The following is a 15,081-nucleotide window of genomic DNA, read 5'->3' as shown; positions in this document are numbered from 1 at the left end:
AACCGAGCGTGGACCCCGCGGGGTGGGGGGGGGGGCCTCCGGGAGGACCCGCGTATTTGCATAAGTTACCTGGAACAGACAGAGAACAAACAAAGGGCGAGAGTGAAATCCGCGCGCCGATTAAAACCGTGAGCAGGGACAACTTTACTGATTGATTGGGATGGACTTGCCGGCTGTGGGAATAGTCCTAGGGCTAGGGGGTGAAAATTAAAACCCCAGGATTGAGTGCCGTGTACCGCCGCTTAACGGATCGAGTCAATCGGAGAGGTCGGACAAAATTTGAAAACTTTAAACGCTCATAACTCCGTTTATACAAAACTTTGAGGTTCTGAAAGTGGTTTCATTGGTTTTTTCGTAAAATTTTCTTCATGAAGCACCCCTTGAAGTTAAAAACGTGAGGAAATAAATATCAAAATTTGCGATTTTAGTCAAACATTTAATGTCCGACCTCTCTAATTAACTCGATCTACCGTGCGCCGGGCTAAGGAAGAACGTCGTATGAACATACGAGAGTTGCCGATTTTTCCCGAATATAACGTGTATTTTTGAAAAAAGTTATGAATATTTTTTCTAGAAATTTTCAGATATATTATATTGAATTGCGAGCAAAATTGTTTGAGACATTGGAGGAAAAATATTCAGAAGTATGAACTAAATATGAACCCATAACTATGAACCTTTAGTTTTTTGTCATTAACTCAGACATCCCTGCTATTAGGTAAACCAGTTTTTTTTGTTCGAACCGTGAAACCATCAGTTTACTATGTCGCTTCAAATTCAATAAAAATGTCTCAAAACTATCCTTGATTTTGTAAAATCCACGAGATTCTCCTGTTTACCGCTGGATCCATACCATATATTTTTCAGAGTAATTTGAGCCGTTTTTTTTCCCATTAATCAAACGGCGTGGTCAGTGAATCCATTTGAAGATAGTCCTTCTTGAGAAATCTAGTCTAAATGAACGTGGCTGTCAGATTAGCGAACCATAGATCATTTCGCGTCGTGCGGTGGCCTCGACCAACCCAGCGAATCACCTCTTTTGGGAATAGTGTCGCCCTTCCAAGTCTGCCGTGCTAAGGAAAAACGCCGTATGATCCTTCAGGCGCTGCCAAATTTCCTTTAATAAAACAAGAATTTCCTGGTAAGCTTATGAATATTTTCCTCCCAATTTTTCAGATAACTTTGTTCACAATTTCACCTGAAGCTCATGAAAATTTAAAGGAAAAATATTCACAACTTTCCTCAAAAGTAAACGTTTTATCGAAGGAAATTTGGCAACTCCCGAATCTTCATACGGCGTTCTTCCTTAGCACGGCAGCAGTAGGCAGTGTAATTTAAGGTATCTACGTCGATTCAGCTTCGATGTCCATTGATCGGCGGATGATATATCGAAGTATAGTTCGATAGATCGCGCGGGGTAGCGCGGTAGGTGCAAAAATTAACGGTCGAAGCTCTGTACAGCCGTGGATTTGAGCGCTCTCGTGAAATTTATCGACGACATTGGCTGTTTTCGGTACCACGGTGACCGCTAGCCGGCCGAAACCAATCAGGCCGCGCGCGCGACTGACAGCGCGAATGTGGTCGACTAACCAGGCCATGATTTATTCCTCGATATTTGCATTCTGACCTCCGCAGCCTTGCCGTTCTGCACATCGACAACATTGATACACTCATTCGCAGTACTCGCTTTTCGGACCTTTAGTCGGTCTGTTAGTAGGGTAAGTGAATCAAAGGTATGCTCCTTTGCTACAGACTATCCAAAAGCGACGAAACGCTCCGTCCCGTTTCGTTTCAGTCAATTGGCGTGGAGTTTGACATAAATGCCGATTTTTTCATTCGATTCTCATTGGTCCAATCGCTCTCGGCCAGAGAGAGAGAGAGAGAGAGATTGGATACATGAGAGTCGTGGATGAAAATCTTTCAGTTTCTTGAGTCGTTCTTTTGTTGACGCGGGCCTACGAGAGCGCGAAGCGCCCTCTAGGGGGTGAGCCGCGTAGCGGCCAGAGGGCATAGCCCCCTAGTATTAGAATTATCGAGAGATCATAGTTTGTTACCAAGTATCGACAATTCCCCGCAATTTAGCAGGTTTTCGATTTTTCCGCAGCATAGTTCCATTATACTACGATTATATGAGATGTCTCAAACAGAGTCAGAATTTTTTAGCGGCTCTGGTGCTTGCACTAGAGCTGCTATTCCGGACGGTCCCAGCTGGGGAGTATCAATGCAGCATGTTACATTGTAGAGACCGCGCGTTGGTTGATGGGAATCGGCGCCATTTTCGGCTATGTTCCTTGTCATGACTTTATTTTATTGCATACTGTTTTATTGTTAGTCAATGCTATGTTGTGTATTGTATTTTTGGAATCATGGTGATACAGTCAACAATTCAAAACTTGTTTGTGCTTTTATCTCGTGATGGAAAAAATGTACTTTACGTTCAAAATTTGAAAATTTGAATTTTAAAGTTTTCGCGGTTAAGGAAGCTTTAACCACTGGGTTGGAGCTTCCTAGTCATTTACTCGATATCAGCTGATAGCAAACAAAGGTTACCAGGGAAACCGTAAACGTCTAACAACTATCGTGGCCATTGGGGCGATTATTGAAATGATATCGACTGTATGTCGCCGCTTACGACAGGACATAGCCCTATCTTAACTGTGTAATATATCGCAATTCGATATTGTTTTGATTTTTAAAAGGAGCAATTCATTCATACAGTTCCGATTAGTTTTGGCGAACGGGCCCTTAACCTACGGCACTCGGCTCATGGGAATTTTTTAACTCTAAATTTTTTAACCTAACTCTTCCATTCCGGAACATATTTATTGAAAACGGCGACTTTTTCAACAGTCCTATTTTTATCTACAACATCTAAGTGGCCCTTCATAATCATTTAATTTTGGCCCCTGGCCAGAAAAAGGTTCGGAAATTGCAGTGATTTTGCCGAAAATGCTGAAGTAAGTAAATTTGGGCATTTTTTTTCCTTCTTCAAACTCTGTGGAGAAGCACTTCTCCTCCAGTACATCTATTTTTTTACTTATCTCTCGCAAGGTACATTTACAGAAGGTGTGTTCCAGTATTAACAGTTCAGATTCGTGGTTTTTTTATTATAACGCTTATTTCGGAAAGCAATTATTACATTGTTCAATTCTACTGACTTTCAACACTCGATTATACTCCCGGCAAATTCTGCAGCAGCGTTTCAAATGTTGACTCTAATGCTTCCAACAGCCATCCGATGTCTAAGGGTTTATCCCTAGATTTAGGGATTTTCCGGAATTTCCAGGGATTTAGGGATTTTTCAGGAAATCTAGGGATTTTTTTTTGATGAGGTAAAGTTACCAAAAATCAACTTTTTAACCTCAATTCTAGCTTCGACAATCGAAAACATTTTTTCATCTATATTTTGTAGGCCTTTTTGGCAACACTATTTTCCCCGCAAATAAGCCGGAAATTAAAACGATTGCGTCCTTCGATGTACTTGACATTCAACTGCATTCAACCTGTTAATAATAAGAAATCAACTAATATTCTTTCATTTTATTGGTCTGGATTAGCACTGCTTTCAGAGAGCGCCAAAATTCAAACGAGCCAATCAGATTTAAATATTGCAAATCGCTACATCGAATGACATCATGATTCTTCATAAAAAAATGGCGCTTTTTGCAAAATCTAGGGATTTTTTAAGTATATTTGAGCAAATCTGGGGATTTAGGGATTTTTAGCGAAATCTAGGCATTTTTTTTCTTCCCCGCTAGGGATTTAATATCGGAAGACTGGCTTCCAGTATCGTAGCGTTGATCGTCGCTGATGTCGAAATGGAACCTAATGCCGGACTTACTGTAACACCTCCATTCCTCAATTCCGGTGAGGAATACGTCTCTACCCTTAACTCAATATAAATATACAAATTGATAAGTGAGTGCTTTAGTCTCCTGAAAACAGAATTGCGAAACTTAAAATTGGAGAAAAATGATGAGTAAATGAAAAAATGGAACCAATTGATGGGATATGTCGCATGCCATTCTGACACAAAATATGGCGTCTATCGAATCACCTTAACTAAATAAAATAACCAAATTTTCAACTCTCAAACTATCAACTATCAACTATCAAAGTTCAAACTATCAAAATTTCCAACAATGACAAAAATGATTGTAATATACCTATAATGTAATGAAATATACACGCTCTAATCATTTAATTTGTATTACCTTTATGTTATGTACCTACATGTTATACTATTTTTCTAATAAATTTTGCCAACATGCTTTTCAATTCAGTCTACAACATTTCATTCCGACGTGGCAATAATGATTTATAATGCCCCTAATCCATTAAAATGAATTACAATAGTAATGCCGCATTATAATGTCGTATTATACATCGCAACGATTCATGTCCTACTGATTATTGATTATTGTAAGATGAATTCTGTTTTCTCTGATTGTATGTTTCATACGTGCGAAGCAAGTACGGGTCACTAGAAACGTGGTTCGTACGGGTGGCTGATGAAATTGATCTTCGAATACCTTTTGATGAGCTAGGGAAATGGAACCATCTGCATCTCATGGACAATAAATAGTTGCCGTAATTAAGGTCATCCCGTGATTAAGGTGCCGTGATTTAAGTCATAAATTCTTCATCTAATTCTTGATTCATCTCCAAAATGTCTGCTAAAGCTTTCATGCGCTTCTCCTTGTATGCATGAATGAGCAAATTGGGTATCGAACAAGCGGACACTTTTTGAAAATTTAGATGATTCTGGACAATATCGTACAGAAGTCCACGAGCTGCAGATAGAACCATTACCTCTAGCTCATCAAAAGTTATTCGAAGATCATTCAACAACCTCTTTGACAAGTTGCAAAAACTTTTCGTTAACAATAGTGTCACACGGTACTAGGAATATTTACTATTTAACGAACCTTATATTTCCCTGACTTAGTCCTAAATTATAGAAGTATGCGTTACTTTTCCAGCAATCCAAAAAAACAATTATACAAAAAACCAATTCCTACACTTTCAGATATAAAAATGCAAATTTTTTGCAGCCTCGCTAAACGACTTATCAACCAGAGATTTTTTAGGAAGCGGACCTCCAAAGAGCTTTGAAAATTAAAAGTATACAACAAGTGATAATGCCATGTATTCGCCATATCAAAGCCCAATACACATTTATACACCGGCTACGTAAATCTGCTAAGTTACAAAACATGAATCGACAGTTGTCGGATTGTACATCAATGACAAAATGTGTCTAGGCCCTCATTCTTGACTACAACTACTGCCCCCAGAGCCGCTCTCCGACGCCAATGCGTTGGAGCTTCCTGCTTGTTTTTCTAACCATTGGAAACAGTGTTCGAAACTCACAGGCGCCAACGCGCCAAATGCGCCTAAAAAATGAAGGCTCTGCGCCAACATGTCCCCTAAAAATTGCTCCCTAAAAATCTGAATTTTCATTTTAGGTGACTATTCGAAATTTCCAGCACTACAAGTGAAGGCTTTTTCTATTCTTCAAAATCTCATCCTTAGTGCCTCTGTCTTCCCCAAGTTACAGCCACTTACTGGTTCTGTTACGAAAACATATTGCGTTTAACTTTTCACTAAATGCGCCGTAATATGTAGGTGAAAAGTCATTTTGGCCCCTGAAAAATCTTCAATGGCGCCTAAAAATCGGGCTTGATGCGCCAAATGGCTCCTAAAACTCAAAGGTGAGTTTCGAACACTGATCGGAAAAATTTCCGCAGAGCGGCAACGTCCACGAAACTAACTGGAAATACGGAACAGGGAGCAGGGAACACCTCTCGTTGGCTGCTGGACGCAGCGGTGGAGTGTCGCGCGCCCATCGCGCGTTCCCGTAAATCATCGTTTTATTTCGGTGTCCGTCCGACTCGACCGACTCGACTCCCTGCGCCCGCGACCGGCCACCGAACTCACCGACTCACAGTGGTCGAGTCGATAGGAGACGTCGGAGAAAAATTGGAAACTTTAAACGCTTATTACTCCATTTATACACAACTTTGAGGTCCTGTAAGAGGTTGTATTGGTTTTCTCGTGAAGGTTACTTTCAAAAGCACCCCTTGAAATTTAAAATGTGACGAAATCAACATCAAAATTTGCAGTTTTACTCGAAAATTCCATGTCCGATCTCTTTAATCGACTCGATCCCCTGTGCGTTTGTGCGGATCCTACACTGCGCCCGCGTTTGCATCTTGAAAAGTTGACACCATCGGTTTTCCTCGTGGATGCTGCCCTTGCATCTTCATCTAAAATATGTAAGGAGTCCTTCGACCTGAGTCAGTCAGTCCAGGGTCAAGCAATCGGAAGACAACCCTATCGAGATTTCTTGAAAAAACCTTTGCGTTCAGTGGATGAATCTGCTTTGAATTCCGTGGTAAAATAGGCGAGTTTGAGGTCATCCGAACACAAAGCGGCGTGGAAAATTCAAGACGAGCGTTAGATCGCCGAGAGAAAGAGGAGAAAGAAGAAGAACAACAACAAAAATACATAATTAGGTCAAGCTTCATCTGCACGAACGAACTGCGCGCACAGAACGAGCATCCAGGAGCAGGACCATCGAAGCGGGAAAGCTTTTCAACAGCAGCCAGGAGCCACCGCGCATCGGACCGGTCCCCTCGTGAAAACCATCCATCTCCCGCGCCCGTGCTGCCGGGCTAAGGAAGAACGCCGTATGAACATTCGAGAGTTTCCAAATTTCCAATGATGAAGCATGTATTTTTGAAAACATTCTTGTATATTTTACCTCGAAATTTTTAGATAATTTACATTAAATTGTGTACAAAATTGTCTGAAAATTTGAGAAAATAATGTTCACAATTTTCCCAGTAATTGCAGTTTTAAACGGAGGAAACTTGGCAACGTCTGAAGGTTCATACGACGTTCTTCCTTAGCACGGCAGCGTGGTCCCCGAGGACCGGAGAGAGGTCGCTAACCTCCCCGGCCGCGGACAACAAAGCCCCAACACAATCGGAATCCGGTCAGTGTGGCAGATCTGTTGCGTCGTGACGTATCGCACTCGGCAACGGAACAATCCGCCGGGGGGCGGCGGGACGTCGGACAAATTTCTGGCGGCAGAAGAAAAATGGCGGAAGAGCCCGCCGCTGCAGCATGCCTCCCGATGCACTTATTATTCCCGCTGCGGAAGGCGACGACGACGCTATTATCGGGAAATGAATGACGGAGCGGGGGTGGGGGTGTGGGTGGCGGGAGGGGGGGGGACCGGGTCAGTTGTATCACGAATTCACGGCTGCGCGGCAGAACCGTTGCGCGTCGTATTACTCGCGGGGTCTCTCGTCGATGCCCAAACGGGAGGATGTAAACACATTACAATGTTGCATTTTTCACTCGTAGATTTTGATTTTACCGGGAACGGTTAGGCGGTTTTAACTGGAACCACGAGTGGTCATTCCGTCGATTTCGTCGATTTGTCGGCCTCCTGTGGTGTGTAGTGGTTGTAGCGCTTTCTCTACGATCGGGAGGTTCCGGGTTCGATTCGCGGCTGGGTGACCCGAGTTTGACGGTCTCGAATGACGGTCACCTGTGGCTGGTTAGTGTAGGGACTGAGGAGGGATGGGAATTTAGGGACGGCAAGCGTGGGATTATCCCCTGAGGGAAATTTGAAGGTACAAAAAAAAATTTCACGCTAAAAGCAAGAATATTCTGGAAATCCGGCATTATAATGGTCTTGCAGAAAGATGGCTGAAGTCGATGTTGCTGCGTTGGAACGAAGTTACTAGCCTTCGTTTGGGATACGACGCTTTCTGGCGCGAGATGTGTCGAGCTTTGTTTGGATATTTGTCCATAAAGGGAGTAAAATTAGAAAAAAAAACAAATGAGAAGGAAAAGGAGAAGAGCAAAGAAGGTTGAAAATTTAAGACGAACGTTGAGACTGCTTCTACTTAACATTTTTTCTAAGAAGAAGGAGGAGGAGTAGGAAGATGAAGAGAAGGAGAAGGAGGAGGAGGAGGAGGAGGAGGATGAGGAGGAGGAGGAGGAGGAGGAGGAGGAGGAGGAGGAGGAGGAGGAGGAGGAGGAAACAAATATTCCTGAATGGCGGTAATTGGTGACGTGGTCCAATTTAGAGGGAGAGGGGCCACATGGGCCACGACAAATGGCGACACATTTTTTGAGGTGGCAAATTAAGGAAACGCAGTGGCAAATTTCAGAGGATGATCGTTTTATTTTTCTTTTTTCTGCCCCTTAAGTCATCTGCAAGCATCGACATGGAGCTTGACACCATAGTAAAACGGCTTTTAACCTTCTTAAAATGACAAAAAGGAACAGCGAAATGGATACAAATCAACGTGCTCCTAGGTCAAGAAATTGCCTACTTTTGAAAATTGAAGGCGTTTCGTCAAGCGTGGTGACAGTTCCAGTGTGCTTTCGTTTTAAAGTATCGATTTTCAAAAATAATGATTTCATCGAAAGTGCATATTTCACCTTACTTGATGTTCGTATGTGCCGTGCAACGATATCTGAGTGTCTTTCATCCCTTGACTAAGATGCAGAGCGTTTTCGCCTGGAACAGTGCGGTGCCGGTGTTAGATGCCGCGGATTGACGTTCCGAAGGTTCCGCACCGTAAAAATTGTATCATGCTGAACAACACGAGAGATCAATAAGACGGGCAAATGCGGGGATCACCTCAGAGACTTTAACGCAGGGCAAAAAAGTAGGCGCAACAACAAATGCGAGTGACTTGATTTAACGCACGGAGAACCTATCAATATTGTATTAAAAAATTTGCTCATATTGATGCTGAACTACAACAGAGATTTTTAGATCTTTAGTGACACTTTTTTGTTCTTTCCATGTAACTCCGATCGGCAAAAAACGCTGCTAGGTTACGAACCTTCAAAGGATTGTCAACCAATATTTGTTCAAATAGCACTATCAATTATTGTATATTACCAGGAAATAATTTTTTTTTTATTCTTTTATGTTTCAGGTAAGAATCTATGAACTCATTGCTGGTGGTGGTAAAGTCTCTCCTAAAAGGGTAATCATAAGTTAATTTACCCTAGGTAATTACATTAATTGTTTACCATCGGATGTGTCAATAGGAAAGAAAAATATTCATACCTTTCTTCAAGAATAGATATTTTATGAGAGGAATTTTGGCTGAACGCTCTTGCGACGTTCTTCCTTACCACAGCAGAACAACAAGACTTTGGGCTGGCGCTGGAATACAGTCGAAACTATCATACTGTTTCCATGTTCTCACAGCTCATACCATCGTACTTTTTTCAGAATGATCGTGCTTTGCCTGAGACACGCGAATCGTTTCAAAGTTTCATATCCAAGAACGTTCACCTTGCCTGCGGTGGAGTTGAATAAGTGAATAGTACCGGTAAATATTGCAGCACAAACATAACATCCCGACGGCATGTGGGAGGCTAAAGATGTGTCACTGTCAGTCAGTCGCTCAAGTGCCCGTTCCGCAAATGGCTCCGCGCTCCGTTGCCAAGCCATTCCGATCCCCTCGACAGGGGAGGAGATCCTCTTCGACACTGGGAGAAGAAACACATTGGATCTAGAGTTCAGACTCTAAAAAACATCGACAAGAAAAAGTACTCTTGATTAAATCAGAATCTAGCTTAAATCAAGAACCAAGCCTCTTAATTTACGCGGATTTCGTTTTGATTCAAGCAAAAATCCGATTGAATCAAGAGTATTTTTTCTTGTCAATGTTTTCAAGAGTCTGGACTCTAGATCCAATGTGTTTTTTTTCCAGTGGAGTACAGTAAGCACGTAAAAAAGTTCTGCTCAGTTTATCTCCGATGTGGGAACTGGGTCACGCCTGACCACAGATTCGAGTCATTTATTGTCAGACCAAAGAGATGACTCCAGCATGAGTATGATGTCCCTAGGCACCCGGGATTTACCGCGACGCACCAAAAAAAAATTAGAATATACGTCCGAAAATCGGTATTAAAAAGTGAAGTTTTGTACTCTTCCGCTCAGATCAATAGTAATGTTGGTAGTTAGATTCTTGATTGTAATTGATACTCAGAAAATTAGGAAGTTCCTATCTGTGCTAGATTTTTTACTATGTGGTGTACAGTAGCTGGTAAACGTATTCTGTAATCAGAGAAATACCTGATCAACTCCGGCAGAAAAGCACAATATTTGGACCACATTTTGCTATAAGGAACCACAATTTTTGGCTCATTTAAGGTACAACATTAATGCCATTGGTTTCCCTGTGTAGAAAGTTGCTTTTATTAAAGAGCCAGGTATAGGGATTCCTCATTTCAAAATGTAATCCATTCTTATTCAGCAGTATTTTCTCATCAGTAGTATTTTTTCTCGACTATAATTTTTGATCGGAGCTGCATGCATGTAGTTATAAGCAAACTCATTTTCTCGTGAATGTGACTTGGTTCCTTAATCTGTAATCCTATCCATATTTCGTCGTTTTCTTCAGAAAAGAATGTACCTAAATTTCAATTTCCGCCTACATTTCCCTCGCAAGTAGAAGTTTTATCAGAAGAATCTTTGGCATTTTTCCTCTGACCTCACACTGGAAAAAAAAACACATAGGATCTAGAGTCCAGACTCTTAAAAACATCGACAAAAAAAATACTCTTGATTCGATCAGATTTAAGCTTAAATCAATACCCACGCCTCTTAATTTGAGCGGATTTCCTTTTGATTTAACCTTAGATCTGATTGAATCAAGAGTCCTTTTTCTTGTCAATGTTTTCAAGAGTCTGAACTCTAGATCCAATGTATTTTTTTTCCCCAGTGCATGCAAAATTCAGACAACTTTCGGGGAAAATTGCACGGATATACATTCTTGTAAAAAATTGAATCACACGAGTCAGTTTTGCAACTTTTAAGTTACATTCCTTTCGCCGAGAAACGACGAGTTAAGATTCAAACTTGAATAAATTTTCCAGTACAGTCTCGCAGCCCCGCTTCGGCACGAGTCTGACGTCTGAATAGGTCCTCATCTTCGAGAGGCACTTCAGCCCTCCTCGACTAGAACCGCGTAAGCTGTATTAGATTCGTATGCAGGTCTGCGATTTTTCTCTTTCTCGTTTTTGCCTTTCATTTCGGCGCTGCACCACTCGACTGGCCACGCTCCGGGCCCGCGAACCCGCGATGCAACACATGCCGGAAGCGGGCTTTAAGTTCCGCCCGACACAACCCGACGCGACGAGAGTACGAGACTGATGAGAGGCGTTCCGCCCCGAAAAATCGAATTCCGGCCGGGATCCTCCGATAATTAGGACGTATTTATGCTAAAACAAACTGTGTTACGTTTAAATCCTATGCCCGTAGTTCCTTTTAGCATGAATACATTCATTAGTTCCGCGCCTCGTGTCGAATCCGTGCTCTGATTTCGCGACATCGGTCTGTTTCGATAGCTCTTTTTTTGCAACGAAATTTGCAATTTGGTGGATTTTTAGATTTGCTACACACTGTAAATAAATTATATTAAAAAATATATTTATATCTTATCTTTTTTTATCTTTTTATTTTTATTTTTTTTTTATTTTTTTTTATTTTTTTTTTATTAATATATTTATATATTTTTATATATTTATTTATTTTTCTCTAAATTATATTTCACTATTCACTGGAAAAAAAAAAAAAAAAAAAACACATTGGATCTAGAGTCCAGACGCTTAAAAACATCAACAAGAAAAAGTACTCTCGATTTAATCAGAATCTAGCTTAAATCATGAACCAAGTCTCTTAACTTAAGCGGATTTCGTTTTGATTCAAGCAAAAATCCGATTGAATCAAGAGTATTTTTCTTGTCAATGTTTTCAAGAGTCTGGACTCTACATCCAATGTGGTTTTTTTTTCCAGTGGTTTGCCCATTCTGCTCCCAAACAACCGGCGTGATACATTTACTGCGGGCTAATTATTGAAACTGAAAGACGAAGGAATAGACGGGTAAATAGAGTGATCCTATATTGGTTGAAACGAACGGTTGATTAAAAGTACATGGGAAAAAAAGTATTGAGGGTTATTCCATAAATGTGTGGTATAACCCCAATTTGTTGGATGATATGGGTGTTACCGATTGATTGTGGTAGTAACACAACTCAAGTTTGAATAGGACCGCAACATTTGGGTCAGTATTCCAATTTATTGGGGGTGTAGGGGGTGCTGATGTCACAATGAATTTAAAATGCCCGTATCATCCAACAACCTCTATCTCTTTTTTTCCATGTAAGGAGGAAACTGATGGACTAACTTTAGGGTCTAACCATCCGCTTCCACTGATAGGATCACCCCTTTTTCCCTTCGTCTTCTTTGTCTATAGCTTTATCTATCAACTTCAATAATTGAATCGCAAAGCGGAACTCTGATAAGTATTTGTTCTTTCATGATTATGACCTTGAGTTGGAATTCATCCCCGAATTGTTTTTGAATTTACGGTAGAACTTGCTCGAGAAAAAAATAGTCAATAGTGAATTTCTGACTCTGCTTTCTCGCACTGATTTTGCTCTCAACGGATTCCCTTCTGATGTCTTTTGTTAGCGCTTATCCGGTTCCTTCAAACGTAAAGAAGTGGTTGGTGTCGATCCTAGAGATATAGGTTTAATTCCAACGGAAAAAGCCTCTTGTCCAGATGTCGATTCGTTTGTCGTGATTTTCTCGCGAGCTGTAGAGTAAATGAAAGGGCTTAACTGACCCGATGTAAGATTAACCTAATTTGTGGTTACCGCTGATTTACCGTATACCGCAGTGTCAAGATATCCGAGATGATAAGCTTGAGTCTTCCACCCCTTCTCGTGCGGATCAACATTGGTGCCGGATTGAACCTGATGTAGACCTTCATTTTCCAGTAGACACGCGTCTGATTTCTGCAGGCTGATTAAGGAAATTGATAGACAAAGCGATTGACAAAGACGACTTAGGGAGTATGAAGCGGTCCTATTTGTTGAAATGGGTGGTTTTTATAGACTAAGGGGGTAAATCATGGACTAACTATGAGGTCTCTTGTGGGTTGCCGTTAGTAAGTCTAATACCTACCTCCTGCCTATGTCTATTGCAACCAACCGTTTCCACCAATAGGATCCCTCCCTATCCCTTATGTCTTCCTTATCTATAGCTTCGTCGACCGATTTCAACAATGAGCCCACAGGAACCTTGATGGGTATTAATGACTTTAACTGATGAGACAGAATGGCCCTCACCTCTTTAGAGACTAGTTTCCTATCTTTTGCAAATATCCTGGAAAATTTACTCAAAATGCATAGTTTTTCTCCAAGGAGGAAAGTTAGACTTATTGAATTTCTTCGAAAGTGTATAAAAATGTCTTAGACTTTGACATTTTCTAAGGGCAGTGACCTGATGTGATTCTGCGACCGTCGAATCGTAGAAACTGGGAATTTGGGTTTGTCCGATTATTATTTAAGCGATTCTGCCGTATTAACAAGATGCTTTGATACGCACAATAATTACCAACCCATTACTCGAAATTTGCATGTAATTACCGCACAGCACGGCATCCATGTCTCACGGCTGTACGGAAGCTAATTGCACGGCTTGTCACCCAGTATATCTGATCTGGTCCGCTCTTGAAAGAGCCCTACGATGACGTTCTTGGCGGATAAGATCTGGTCCAACGTCGCCAATTTTAATGCATAATTTTCACAAATTACCTCGATGTACATGGAAAACTCCATAATTTCCAACAAGGAGGCAATATGGATCTGTTCGGAGAGAAGTGGCAAAGCGTTATTCATCGGATATCGATATTTTCTCCTCAGAGGCCACGGTAAAGAATCGATCACTGAGCAACAACCTGATAATCGATTGTTTTCCATAGAATTAAATGGAGGATCAATCGATTCATCGAAAAGCAAGCGCTGCGGGAAGGCGCCCGAAAGCGAGCAAGTCGCCAACTCCTCGAGCCATATTTGAACACAGCGGTCGCTTTTTGATGTTCGCTAGTCCGAACAACTGGTCGGCTCGTCGGCCGTTTAAAATTAGCAACTGCTAATTTCCAAGCTACATCGTTCGGTTTGAAAAAGATCGAACCGTGTGACCGTCTCTTCATTTGAATATGTAAATTTCTGCTCTAAGACGCGGAGTTATTTTGGTGGAAAAATTGATTGTTTTTATTGATAATTGTGTAATCTTCTGTACAGTAGAAGCCGTAAAGTCTTTTTTGATTCAACAGAACTTAAAGTATTACGAATCAAGTTCACTGGAAAATAAACACATTGGATCTAGAGTCCAGACTCTTAAAAACATCGACAAGAAAAAAATACTCTTGATTCAATCAGATTTAAGCTTAAATCAAGAACCAATCCTCTTAATTTGAGCGGATTTCTTTCTGATTTAAGCTTAAAATTGATTGAGTCAAGAGTGTCAATGTTTTCAAGAGTCTGGACTCTAGATCCTATGTTCTTTTTCCAGTGTTCGCGAATATTTATATTATTTAAAAATCACGCGTTATTCCTAAATCTCGTGCGTTATACTGGAAAGCTGAAAGGTTTCACTGTATTATCTCTTCCTCTCTTTCTCCTACTTTTTCAGCATCCTTCGTCTCCTTCTTTTTCAGAGTCTATCCTCTCCTACACCTCCTCTTTCCCATGTGAGTTCCTACCTTTTTTGGACATCCATCAATTTCTGATGTTGCGCTTCCGCACTTGACCAGTAGAACACATCCTCTTGGTCGTTTGATTATTTTTGTACATTTAATCCTTTCAAAACTTGTCGGTATCTTCTTTTTGAAAAAAGTATAATTTAATATCATTATGGCAAATTGGGTGTGAAAGATATTAAGCCCATGTCTCGACTCTCAGATCCGAAAGGAATTGTTTGATCCAAGGCATATAAGGAAAATCAATTTCTAACGGAATCGTTTTTAGGGAAATACCGCATTATTGATTTAATTCAAGTGCTGCGAGAGAATATTTGCATTTTTTCATACTTCCAAATAGTTGTACTTGATGAGTTAAAGCAAACTTCCTCTTTGACCGTATTTAATCTTTATTAATTTAAATCTTCAAACCGGAGCAGTATTTTGAGCCACTATACATTCTGCGACGCTTTGAATATTTCCTTAATGTAATTTTAGGAAAATTCCG

The 15,081-nt window shown here is 40.9% G+C and overlaps 1 protein-coding gene across 2 annotated transcripts in view; it reads left to right on the top strand.

Annotated features, from left to right (window-relative positions):
- Nucleotides 1-15,081, top strand: part of RapGAP1 (Rap GTPase activating protein 1) — a 711,927-nt gene that overhangs the window by 240,195 nt on the left and 456,651 nt on the right. The gene's annotated exons all lie outside the window — the stretch shown is intronic.

Source organism: Bemisia tabaci, chromosome 6 (genome assembly GCF_918797505.1).
Source record: "Bemisia tabaci chromosome 6, PGI_BMITA_v3".
NCBI classification, from domain to species: Eukaryota; Metazoa; Arthropoda; class Insecta; order Hemiptera; family Aleyrodidae; genus Bemisia; species Bemisia tabaci.
Note: the sequence above shows the minus strand (reverse complement) of the source record. Positions and strands in the feature narration are given on the sequence as shown.